Genomic DNA, 14240 nt, shown 5'->3' with positions numbered 1-14240 from the left:
CTTTTCCCCCAAAGCAACAGCAAGAAATATTTTGATAGATGTTTTATTTTTAATGTTTTCTATAATTAAAAAATGTGTAGCTTGCCATAATTATTTTCATAACCATGATACTACAATTTTTTAAAAATTAATTTTATCTTAAAATACTGAATGTTCTGACCTTTTATAGATGTTTTTAATTTGTTTTAAATAATTTTAAGTTATAGAGCTTGACACAAATTTTCTAATAAACTTTCCAGTCAATTTATTTTCTCTTTCTTACAGATAGATTTTTCTAGTTTTAGCCGTATTCTTAGTTCTCAAATTGGGTACAGTTTATTCAATTCAAAGTTTATCATGGTGAGATATGGGGAAATCCTTGAACTTAGCTGTCAGGCACTTTTTTTAAACTTTCATTTGTTTCCAGTTAGTTCAAAATATAGGAAATGAAGTCAAAGTTTCTATTTGAAATCCATGTACAAAATGGTTAAACAAGAGCGTGTGTGTGTGTGTGTACATTTTTCTTTTTTGTGAATGGTCTTCGTTGAGAACATCAATTATCGTTGACTATGCCACCTGCTACCTGTCCTTATTGCAACTTATCACACATCTGATATCATACCCCTCTCTCTAATTCTTAGAAGATTTTAGCATCTGGCTTACTGTCTCTCTACTGTTAGTTCTATCATCAGTCTTTTTATGTCGGTATCGTCTTGGAACAGTGGTTATTGACCAGGTCCGTACTTTGAAGTTACCTGGACAATTTTAATGAAAAGCTGATTCGTGAACCCTACACCAGTCCAGATAAATCAGAATCTCGGAGTGCGATGTGGGCATTTTTTTAAATTGTAGATTCTCTAGATGATTCTAACGTGCAGCCAGGATTTAAAATGCTAATTTAGAAACTGCCTCACCAAACTGATTTCATGGCCCACTAGTGGGACTCAATCTATAGTTTGAAAACACTGCTCCAGATCTTGTCATTTCCTCACAAAATCTCAACTTCTAGCATCCTGCTCACCTCTCTTTCTAGGTCATTCGATTTATTATGCCTATCCCAACAATTGCTTGATTCTACCCGGATCTCCAGACCGTTGATTCTGTCACTCATCCCTTGTCTGTAAGTCCGTCACTCTCCCTCTCCTTGTTCTCTAGCATAGACATCATTCTCCTTGCATATACCCTAAATCATCTTTTCTCTTTGAACTGAGAACTCAAATCTTGTTTATATCCAACTACTTCTCTGTATATTCTCTGTTTATTCTCCAACTACTCTGCATCTGTACTAAGTAGCTGAACGTGGCTGGAGAAACAAAACCATGCTGACTTTTCACTTGAAATGTACGGCCCTGAAGATCAACGGCCCACAGCACTGTATGACAGTCCTTACACATTTTCCTGGTCAGTTCACACTTAACCTCTCCCCAACAAGTATTTCACAGCTTCTCCGCTCTACTCAGACCTTCTATCCTTCCTCCTCATTCTCTGCTTGTTTCTTTTTTCACTGAGAAAATGGAAACAGTAAGACTTTTTCACCCTCCAGATCTATTAATAACACATCTGAATCCATATAACTTCCTTCCCTCCTATCATAACATGAACTGTTCCATCTGGTTGTGACCCGTATCCATTCCTTCCACTACTTAAAAACGCTCCTGCAATTAACCCCACATTCCTGAGTCATTTTTGCACTATTGGCTTGTTCCCACTCGCATACATACCTCCTATTTTAAAATCCTCCCAGACCCTACCTTTCCATTTTTAGCACACTTTATAGCTAGAATTCCTTGAAAAGAGTTATCTTTACTCACTTCATCCCCTTTTTACCCCCACTTTTCTTCTTGGACTTTTCCAATCTTGCTTTTTTCTCGTTACTCCAGTCAAACCATTCTTGTTAAGGTACCAACAACCCCATGTGTTTTTTATTTCCACTATTACCTTTTTCACAGCTAATATTTCCACTAGTGCTTTTTTGTAATGTTTTGTACTTACTTGATGCTGCTCCTATGTTCCTCTGAGGAAGGATTGGGCATAGATATAGCTTTAAAATGAATTAGTTTATCTGAAGATAAGATGGAGAACTTCTTCCAGAAAGCATCAGAAATAGAGATTGAAAGTGTAGAAGAAAAGATAAGCATTATAGAGGATATTACCAACATCGAGGTAATAATAAGCCTTAGAAAAGAGAAATATTAGAAAGGAATGCAGAAAATATTTTAAGAAATAATGGAGATAAATGTCCCCAAATCAAAGAAGGATATAGTCTGAGGTCTTTATTAAAAGGGTTCAGAGAAAGCCAAGTAGGAGAGAAGGAAAAACCCACATTTAGACACAATATCAAAGAAAGGAGAGAAATTTATATAAAAACTTCCAGAGAGAAAATGGGTCACCTAAAAAGAAACAAGGATCAGTTCTGCATCTATTATGGACTGAATGTGTCCCCCTAAAATTCCTGTGTGGAAATTCTGCTCCCCAATGTGATGATGTTAGGAGATGGGGCTGTGGGTAGTAATTAGGTCATGAGGGTGGAGCCCTCATTATTGGGATTAAAAGAACTTGTAAAATGAACCTTGCCCTTGTAAAAGGAACCCTAGAGAGCTCTCTTGCCCTCTCTGCTTTGTGAAGATACAGCAAGAAGTCAGCAGTCTGCAACCCAGAAGAGGGCTCTCACAAGAACCCAGCCATGTTGGCACCCTCGTCTTGGACTTTCAGCCTTTGGAACTGAGAAATGAATATATATTGTTTATAAGCTACCCAATCAATGGTAAATTGTTACTGCAGCCCAAATGGACTGAGAACGTCAAACTTCTCCATAGCTACACTGGAAACCAGCAATGTAGTATTTTTGGAGTACAGAAAGAAAAGAATTTTGAACCTATTAACTTTAGCTATGCTATCATTCAAATCTGAACGTATAATAAAAATGTTCTTAGGCATGCAAAGTCTCGGAAGTTTTATCAGGTGAAGATCCACACTGAAAACACTTTTGGAGGAAGAGAAGTAAGCATAGAAAATACTGCAAGAGATATGTGAATTAAAGATAATCAAGTAGCTTGGCAAAGTCTGTTGTACTAATAAAAAGAGGGGGAGGGAGAAAAAGAAAAGGAGAAAGTATATCCGTAATAATTCAGGACAAAAATTCTAGAATCTGGATAATACCAATGCACTGGGTGGTGGGGAAAAGGAGAAAAAGAGCACATAGGAACGTGAGAAGAGGTAAAATACTTGTCTTGTTGGGAGAGGATACAAATATTGATGTTTCAGGGAGAAATAACACAAATATGTCTTAAGAGCAACTATCATAATGATGTAACAGTAAACACTTACATAGGACTTTATTCTTACCAAGCACTATTCTAAGAGTTTTAACATATGTTAACTTAATTCCCACAACAACCATATTCTCCTTTATTGTCATTTTACAGATGAGGGCACAGGCAAGAATTGCCCATGGACACATAACTAGTAATGGTGAAGTCACTTTTAGACAATTTTTAAAGAGATTTAACATTTAAACGAGCGTAACAAAACTTTTTCTGCAATAGAAAGCAAGAAAAGAGGAAAAAAAGAAAGTTGAAGTTCAGTAGGTGGAAAATATGAAATGAGATGGCAGAAATAAATCCTTATGTTAGAGTAACCATGATAAATATAAATGGATAAAATTCATCAATTAAAAGACAAAGTCAAATTGAATTTAAAAAATACGTCAGCTACAAGAGAAATATATTTAAAAATAAAAAGGCATAGAAAGTTTGAAAACAAAGGATGGAAAAAGATTTACCAGGCAAATGGGAACCAAGAGAAAGCTAGAGTACTTATCATCTGACAAGATAGAATTTTAGGGGGGGTAAAAAGGTGTTATATACTGGTCAAGAAGAATAGAACAAGCGGATATAGTCATCATAAATATACAGCCAAATATATATATATATAAAACTCCACACCCAACAAACTGAGTACGCATTTTTTTGAGCCCATTTTTAACTTTTAAAAAATAGACCACATATTAACCCTTAAAGGAAGCGTCAAATTCAAAAGGATTAAATCATGTAAATCGTTTCTCTGACCGTAATGCATAAAATTAGAAAATAATGAAAGGATAGAAGAAACTTCAATGTGTTTGGAAACTTAAAAATTTGCTTCTAAATTACTCTTTGCTAAAGATGAAAATCATAGAGAAAATGAAATAATTTAGACCGGTAGTTAATGATAATAGAACCACTAGAATCAAAATTGTGGGACATGTAGGAATAATTAGAGGAAAACCTATAACTTTAAATATGTTAATTGGGAAATAAAAACTTAACAAACGAGCAAGCATTTAACTCAAGGGATTGGAAAAAAGTAACAGCAACCTCTGCTCCCCCTTAAAAAATGATGGAAATAATAAAGGACAGAAAACAATGAGTTAGAGAACAATAACATCAACTAAAAAAATTGAGATTAAAAACCCGAGTTGGATCTATAAAAGGACTTATTACTAAGCTTTACTTGAAATGACTTATCAAGAAAATATACATAAAATTCAAAACAAAAAAGAAATAACTACAAAAGCATCAGATATCAAGAAAATTAAAATATAAAGAATGATTATATGCTAATGTATGAAATTTTCACGAAAATTAAAAATGTTGAAATTTGGTGCAAGAAATAATATTGAACTCCACTAGAACAATATGTGTTAAAAAAAATCGAGACATGGTCAAATATGAAAGGTCTGGGATTTTATTTTACCTTATTTACAAGCTAATAAGTTAACCTATTGCTGTTTCCTGGGTGCTGGCAGAAAATAGGAGACCCCCTGGGTTAGAGACAAAGGCCTTTGCTACTCATGGCACAGCTGGCAGCATAAGCATCATGTTTGCACTGGTTGTCGTTAATACTCCAAGCCCCCACAGGGGCATGTGGAGGAGCCCAGAAGAATTCTAGGCATGCAGAAGTTCATGTCACAACCCAGGACCACTGAGTTTAGGGAATCCATCTCTTTTACAGAAGCAGTTAGTAAGCTTGCTCTTTGTCCCAGAAGGAGACGTTGCCTTATCCCACAAGGTTGCTCACTGCAAACATGATGCTGAGGAATGGCCTGGGTAAATATCAATCAGGGCCTTGCATTCTTGGCCTACCCACAACAAAAATGTACAGGGATGCTAAGGGTCCATGGCAAATTGCCTTTCCCAAGGATAATCCACCCCTTGACCCTATACATTCTTAGCCAAACTTGAGTTTTCGTATAAGTATGCCACTCCACTGGCCACCCTGCTTAATCTGTCCAACAGAGACTGGGGCCAAACCTGTTCAATTTGTCGCATGTAGCATCAATCAAGGCTAATATCAATAAGATTCCAAGCAGCAGGAAGAAGCTAACCAGCAGTACTGACCTCAGTCATGCCTCCCAGGATCCCAGACACAGCCAACTGTGAGTAACTATCATGGGGAGCAGTGGGTTGTTTTAGACATCCAGGGTGTAGTCTAAAGTCAACTGTTAAACATTATAAGTCATGCAATGTAGACTGACCTGCTAATCTCCGGTGTTATCGCCAATGGGGTAATAGATGACCAAAAAGCAACCCTCACCCACAGAGAAGAGAAAGTCTGTGGCCATCTCTCCCTGAAACGCAAACAGATAGCCCAAAGGGTCACAAGTCACTCCAGTTGGGGGTTTGTTGTTAAACCTGATTTGGATCATCATTACATTGGTTTGGTTAAGAACCATGGGCCACATCACTGAGTAGTTGCAGCCTTGATACATATACATGGCATAATCTGACGCTGCTCAGCAGTCAGGAGAAGCATATGGATTTGTATCAATGAAATTTTAAAAAGATTGTGCTTGTCTGTGTGTTTGTACATGTATAAGGTAGAGTCCATGTTCGGGAACCGCCATTAATGGCATTAGGCCTAGCAAAATGGATCAAAAGTGGCCACGCCCACATGAGATTTTCTGTTTTCATAGCACGTGGACAGGCATGACAGATAGAGCAGCAGGTCAGACTGCCAGCCACTGCAGTTTCTTGATTCAGGCAGACCATATGATTTTTTGCCAGGCTGCAATGTAGGCTCTTTGTAGGGGACAAAGAAAGCATTCATTGCTATTGGTTTGGGCCCCACTCAAAGAATGCTGATTTGTGGGTTAGCTGATATAAAAGACCAAATAGAATGCCCAAGTGAGGCACATACTGTCTCCAGTTCCCACAAAGTCCAACAAGGAGCTGAATCTCCTTTTTGGTGGAGGAGAGTGGAGGGGCAGACATACAGCATTTTTTCCTGGCGTGCCCGAGGAATTGAGCATTGTAAATCTGCTTCTATAGTCCCAAAACACTTCACTTGACAAACTGGCCTGTGAATTTTGTTGGGGTTTATCAGCCACCCCTGCTGGTATAGAGGTGATAGGGGCCTTGAGAGGCTTCTGACTTCCGATCAACAAGAGGTCACCTACAAGGTGAAAACTTTGAAATCAGAGGGTAGAGGCAGAAGTCCTAAATCCTAGCTCACCCACTAGTGACAAATGGCAGGGAGTTTGTCCCACTAGCATGTCTCTACTTTCAGCTCTTCCCTGATTGGGATAATCCCCTCTGACACTTATGGGATGGGAAGTATAAGCACATAGCACGTCAATTCCTACTATACGTTCAGATGTACAAGCAACAAGAGAGCATTGATTTAGTCCAAAAGGTCCCACCTATAAGGTCATATTAGTTTCTCTCCCCTACTCTGAACCCTACCCAAAACCCATAAGTAAAATCTGAGCACTGTCTGATCAGGTAGGATGGTGACTGTGTGTCTATATCCAAGGGAACCATAAAAACTTGAGTCCTCCTTCCTTGAAATTCCTCACATATTCATACAGAGTGTGTATAACCTTCAGTCCTCCTTGGAGACAGGGAGACCTTGACCCAGTGACTAGGCTCCTTAAAGTAGCATGACTTTCCTGAGGTCAGGAAAGAGAAGGAGGGAGAGATGAGAGGGTGTAGAGGGAGAGAGCAGCTCCTCCCCAGTAAGCAAAGCTTTGCATTTACTCAACTAAATGAAACCAAAATTCTGTGTCCTTACTGCTGACACCATTTATTTCAGCTTTGGGGACCCCTTGACTCAAGAGCCATGGTCATGTTTTCTTTTGACGGTCCAGGGCTTACTGCCCCATTGTCATAGTGACATCCCTTTCATATCCCACCTGAGGAGGAGAACACCACTCAGCAGCTTGTTGCAATCCCACCTCTCATTGCTCAGCCTCTAAATATTTGTTAACAGGTAGGACAGTTGGGGACCCTTATTTCCTCCCATCGTCCAATACTTGAGTGAGAACATTCACTACCAGCTCCTGTGCAATCTTCTCATAGCCCCTAACCTCATCCTTTCTCTTCCAGATAGCCACATCTCTCAGCAACCTGTCCTTGCTGTCCAAACTGGGAAGAACTGTAAGCGGTCTGAAATTTTGTCCTACTCCCAACCTATCAGGTTGGACTGCCACACGTTCTTGAGTGACCAGCTGAAGACATGAAACTTCTGGGTCAGAGACAAAGCTCTTTGTTACTGCACAGCAGGCAGTATGAGTTTTGTACCAGTTCATGTCCTCCTATCCTGTGGGACCATGCAGGGAGGCCTGGGTGGATGCTGCACATGCAGAGGGTTTACATCACAGCTGAGAACCGCAAATTAGGAAACCTCAGTCTTCCATAAGAGGCTTCAGGCAAACCTGCCCAACCTTTGCCCTGGAGGGAGATGTTAACTTCTTTATATTGGACAGCAAACAAATCTGGCCCCTGCTCTGGGGTGACATTATATCTCCCAAAGCTGTACGAACACGCTTGAAAAGATAGTCCAAAGCAAAAACTGTCAGTGCCTCTGCTAAAAAGACATGCAGAAATGAGGGCTCAGTGGAGAATTGTCTCCCAACACTTGTAATGTTAATTTTTTTAAATGTGGTAAAATATACATAAAATTTACCATTTTAACAATTTTTAAGTGTACAATTCAGTGGCATTAAATACATTCACAATGTTATGCAGCTGTTATCATTATCCATTTCCAGAACTGTAATATTATTTTTAATGCACTGCTGGTTTTGGTTTTCTGGTGTTTTATTCAGATTTTTTATCTCTGCTCATAGGTGGGGCTGGCCTGTAGTCATCTTTTGTGTGAAACACCACTGTCTAGCTTTCATGTCATAGTTGCCCTAGCTTCCTAGAATGAGTTGTGAAATTTCTCTTTTCCCATGCTCTGGAACCCTTTGCATTACATGGGAATTGATGGCTCCTTGAAAGTCTGTTAGAATTGACTCGTGAAATCACCTGGGTAGGCGTCTTTTTTAGACGAAAACATTTGCTCACCTTTTCAATTTCGTCTACAAATATTGATCTATTCAGATCTTCTCCCTCTTCTTAAGTCAGCTTGGTAATTCAGATTTTCTGGAAAATCTATTTCATCTAGATTTTTATTTTTTTAATTTTTATTTTTTTTGAGGAAGATTAAGCCTGAGCTAACTATTGCCAATCCTCTTTTTGCTGAGGAAGACCAGCCCTGAGCTAACATCCATGCCCATCTTCCTCCACTTTACACGTGGGACGCCTACCACAGCATGACTTTTGCCAAGTGGTGCCATGTCCACACCCAGGATCTGAACCAGCGAACCCCGGGCCACCAAGAAGCAGAACATGCGCACTTAACTGCTGCGCCACCAGGCCGGCCCCTTATCTAGATTTTTAAAAATCCATACCTCAGTTATTTCTCTTTTCTTGTGAAATATTTATTTTTTGTTTCCCTTCACTAATTGACCAGAGATTGGCCATTTTTTCCCTAAGAATCAACTTTTTATTTTGTTGATTAAATGTACTGTTTGATTTGTTTTCTATTTCATTAACTTCTGCTTTCATTCCTTCCTTCTTTCTGCTTTCTTTGTTTTTATTTGTTTTTATTCTTGAGTTATATACTTAATTTTTAATCTTCCTTATTTTCTGATGTATGCATTAAAGGCTATAAAATTTCCTCTGAGAACCTTGGGTTGCACCCCCACAGATTTTTTTGTCATTACTGTTTCTCATTGCTTTCTAAATAAATTCCAATTTCAGTTCTGGATTATTCCTTAACTGAGGTCACTGTATGATTTATCATCCAAGTCGAGACACTTTTGTGAGTGAAATATATATACTATGTCAGGACAATTGGTGTAAGCCAGAGATGTTCCAGGTGAACCAGAAAGTGTAGTCACCCAATTTTTAACACAACTTACTTAAAAGGAAGTTTTAAAATTTTCTAATAAGATTTTGTTACAAATCTCATTTTGATCAAAGAATGTGATCTGCATGGATTTTGTTTTTTTGAAATTCATTGAAGTTTTTGTTTTTTGGGGGTTTTTTGGCCTAAAACTTGGTTAATTTTTGTACTTTTCCAATGGTTTTGCACAGAATGCATATTTTCTGTTTCTTGGGTACACATTTCTTGATATCTGTTAGCTCATGCTTGTTAATGCACTATATAGTTATCTTTGTCTATGTGATATGTCAATTTCTAAGAAAAGTTAAATTCTCCCACTATGAGAGCAGTTTTTTTTGTTTTGTTTTGTTTTTGTTGAGGAAGATTGGCCCTGAGCTAACATCTGTTTCCAATCTTCCTCTTTTTGTTTGAAGAGTATTGTCCCTGAGCTAACATCTGTCCCGTTCTTCCTCTATTTAGCACGTGGGACTCCGCCACAGCTTGGCTTGATGAGTAGTGCATAAGTCTGTGCTCGGGATTTGAACCTGCGGACCCCAGGCTGCTGAAGCAGAGCGCAAGAACTTAACCACTACACCACCAGGCTGGCCCTGAGAGCAGATTTTTAACTTTTCCTTTTTTTCAGTTTTCAGCTTAAATAAATTCAAAACATCTATTGTTTGATATGTAATGTTTCAGGGCTGTTATATATTTTTTTGTTGGTTTGTACCTTTTAGCATTTGATACTTTTTACTTTGAAATCTCTTTTATCAGATATTAATATTGCTGCTTACACTTTCTTCTTCTTCCTTTTTTTTTGCTGAGGAAGGTTAGCCCTGAGCTAACATCTGTGCCAGTCTTCCTCCACTTTATATGTGGGTCACTGCCACAGCATGGCTGATGAATGGTGTAGGTCAGCAGATGGGAGCTGAACCTGCACACCCGGGCTGCCGATGCAGACTGTGCCGAACTTAACCACAACACCACGAGGCCGGCCCCTTTTCTTTTTTTTTTAACAGCTTTATTGAGATATAATTTATATATCTCCATACAATTCATTCATTTAAATTGTATGATTTGATGAGTTTTAGTATATTCACAGAGTTATGCAACCATTACCACAATCAATTTTAGAACATTTTCATCATCCCAGAAAGAAACCTCATACCCATTAAGGTCACTCTCCATTTTCCCCCAACACTCCTCCCCCAAACCATGAATTTACTACTGTCTCTATAGATTGTCTGTCGGGACATTTGATATAAATGGAATCATGCAATATATGGTCTTTTGTGTCTGGCTTCTTTCACTTACCATAACGTTTTCAAGGTTCATCCATGTGGTAGCATGTGTCTTTTTATTACCAAATAATATTCCATTGTATGGATAATATCACATTTTGTTTAATCTATTTGACTGTTGATGGACATTTGGATTGTTTCCCCTTTTTGGCCATTATAAGTAATGCTACCATAAACATTCATGTTTTGTGTGGATATATGTTTTCAGTGGTCTTGAATGTATACCTAGGAGTGGAAATTCTGGGTCATATAATGACTCCACATTTACATTTTTAGGAACTGCCAACTGTTTCCCAAAGTGGCTGTACCATTTTACATTACCACCAGCAATGTATGAGGGTTCTAATTTTTCTACATCCTCACCAACACTTGTTATTATCTATCTCTTTTATTACAGCTATCCTACTGGGTGTAAAGTGGTATTTCATTGTGGTTTTCATTTTCATTTCCCTGATGGTTAATGGTGTTGAGCATCTTTTCATTTGCTTATTGGCCATTTGTATATCTTCGTTGGAGAAAGGTCTATTGAGATCCTTTGCCCTTCTGAAAATCGGGATATTTGTCCTTTTAATTATTCAGTTATACAAGGTCTTTATATTTTCTGTATAAAGTCCCTTATTAGATAAATAATTTGCAAATATATTTTCCCATTCTGTGGGTCATATTTTCACTGTCTCGACGGCATCACTTGCTGCATGAAAGTTTTAAATTTTGATGTAGTCTAATTTTATTATTTTTTCCTTTTATTGTTTGTGCTTTTGGTGTCATATCTAAGAAACCATTGTCTAACTTATGGATGTGAAGATTTAATCCAATGTTTTCTTCAAGAGTTTTATAGTTTTTATGGGCCGGCCCGGTGGCCGAGTGGTTAAGTTCTTGCCCTCTGCTTCTGTGGCCCAGGGTTTCACTGATTCGAATCCTATGCACAGACATGGCACCGCTCATCAAGCCATGCTGAGGTGGCGTCCCACATGCCACAGCTAGAAGGACCCACAACTAAAAATACACAACTATGTACTGGGGGGCTTTTGGAGAAAACGGAAAAATAAAATCTTTTTTTAAAAAAGAGAGTTTTATAGTTTTTATATTTTTGGCTTTTACCTTTGATCTATGATTCATTTTGGATTAATTTTTGTATATGGTGTGAGATAGTGGTCCAGATTCATTCTTTTCTTTTTTCCAGCCTCATTCTTTTGCATATGGATAGCCAGTTGTCCTCATATGCTTCTTTTTGTCAGTATTTACCTAGTATACTTTCCCATTAATTTATTTTTAGATACCATCATAAGTTGTAATTTAGATGTAAGATATGGAAGATACAACAGTTATCCCCATTTTATAGATTTAAAAAAATTATATAATCATTTTCTAGTTCTTTTCTAGAATTTTAGATGATCTCTCTATTTTGATTTTTTAAGTATGCTTTTTGGTGAGGAAGACTGGCCCTGAGCTAACATCTGTTGCCAATCTTCCTCTTTTTTTTTCCTCCCCACAGCCCCAGTAGATAGTTGTATATCCTAGTTGTAGGTTATTCTAGTTTTTCTACGTGGGATGCAGGCAAAACATGGCTTGATGAGCAATGTGTAGGTCCGCACCCAAGATCTGAACCCGTGAACCCAGGGCCGCCAAAGCAGAGCATGTGAACTTAACCACTGGGCCATGGGCCTGGCCGCCCCCAGTTTTACAGATTTGAGGAAATGTCTCAAGTTAAGTGAGTTATCCAAGGACCCATGCATAGGGACAGAAATTAGTACTATGGATAGGATAGGTGTTCTGATTCTCAAGCCATCCCAAAAGGTACTGCTTTCCCTCTGAGCCATTTAAATAAGCCCACTTTATTTACCTTAAACTCTGAATATTCACAACGGCCCATCCCCTGGAGTGGTCAGAAGGGAGTTACTAATCTTAGACCTGACTAGGGGAAACTTTCGAAATGATGGTATACTTCAATTTTCTCACTTTGGAGGTCAAGCCTGTTGGGAAGACACAACAGGATTCTGAAGAAGTTGCAAGGGACAGTTAAGATACTTCCTACACCACAATATTTCTTCTGCTTTAGCTTTTCTCTATCTTTTTTTCTTTGTTATTATCGATATGACTTTTACTTGCACAATTAATTTTTGTCCCACTCAGTTCATTAGTCTCATCTCTCTGTGAAAGATTTTCCTATTGTATGCCTTCCCTGAACATTAAGGAAATTCAGTGTGACTACACAGGGAAAGGATGATAAGCTGACATGGTGGAATACAGAATCAAAAGGCTTTGGAGATCCATGGTGTAACTCAGGGTTTCTCAACCCTGACACTATTGACATTATGGACTAGATCATTCTTGGTTGTGAGGACTGTCTTATGCATTGTAGAATGTTTAGCAGCATCTCCGACCTCTACCCACTAGATGCCAGTAGTAGCACCTGCCAACCAGTTGTGGCAACCAAAAATGTCTCCAGACACTACCAAATGTCTCCTTAGAGGACCAAATTACCCAGAATTGAGAACTACTGGTTTAACCATATAATTTCTTTCTCATGTCCTTCCTATAACCCCTAAGACAGCAGTTTGATGGTTAAATATTTTAAAAATTGCTAATGTTCTACATCTTTCTTTTGTATTGTCTTATGGTCTTTGAAAATCTATGTCTTAACTGCAAGGCAGTTAGCTATTTCAAAAGTGGAATAGCGGACTGATACCTGGTTTGATGTGCCCCACTATCATTGTTATTATATGTAGTAATATGAACCAACGTGTTTGAAAAGTGAGGGAAAAAACAGCACCTGTCAAAAATGGTGCCTGACAGCTTCTGATTTCTGAGGCCCATGAGACACAAAGTCCGGGTGGAAAGCTCTGAGCATGAATTCTCTAGAACTCTTTCAATATATATATTTTTTTTTTTGAGGAAGATTAGCCCTGAGCTAACTACTGCCAGTCCTCCTCTTCTTGCTGAGAAAGACTGGCCCTGAGCTACCATCCGTGCCCATCTTCCTCCACTTTATATGTGGGACGCCTACCACAGCATGGCGTGCCAAGCGGTGCCATGTCTGCACCTGGGATCTGAACCGGTGAACCCTGGGCCGCTGAGAAACAGAACGTGCAAACTTAACCGCTGAGCCACCGGGCCGGCCTCTCTTTCAATATTTTAAGAGTGTATAATTTGGGGTATCTTGCCCTGCAAAATTAAAAGACTGTAGACTACACTTGATTTATGTAAATATGAATTTTTATAGAGTGTGTTTTCATGTAGTTGGCAAGACTATAATATGTCAAGAAAAAGACCCCAGTTACATGTTCTTACAGATTTAATTTTTGCCTTCTGAGAACTTCTAGGGCTGCTGGATCAAATCAAAAGGAACTTGCTCAACCCTTTATGAAACTCTTTATTATGCTTATTTGGAATAAAGCAGACATTGTTCAGAATATGCAAGCACTGAACAACTGAATGATACCTATATTCACAAAAATACCCAAACATATTTTATGCTGCTGGTTAACTAAAATGTTTCATCTTGAAAAATCCAGTTGGATAAGGCAACATGCTCTGGATTCTCCCAGCATCAAAGTGGCTCCTTCTAAGTCATGCACCTGCATTAAAATTATTAGTCCTGTTTTTGGCATTGGGACATCCTGCTCAATATCGACTACCTATTAGGGTTACCTCTCATCTTTTGCATCTTTTGTCACAGCGGACTATTTTGGCTTTGTTTTCCATTTCCTGATTAATAATGACACTAAATTATTTTTAGCATCTTTGCATGCAGAGTGAATGAAAAGATCACCA

The sequence above is a fragment of the Equus quagga genome, chromosome 3 (assembly GCF_021613505.1).
Source record: "Equus quagga isolate Etosha38 chromosome 3, UCLA_HA_Equagga_1.0, whole genome shotgun sequence".
NCBI lineage: Eukaryota > Metazoa > Chordata > Mammalia > Perissodactyla > Equidae > Equus > Equus quagga.
Note: the sequence above shows the minus strand (reverse complement) of the source record.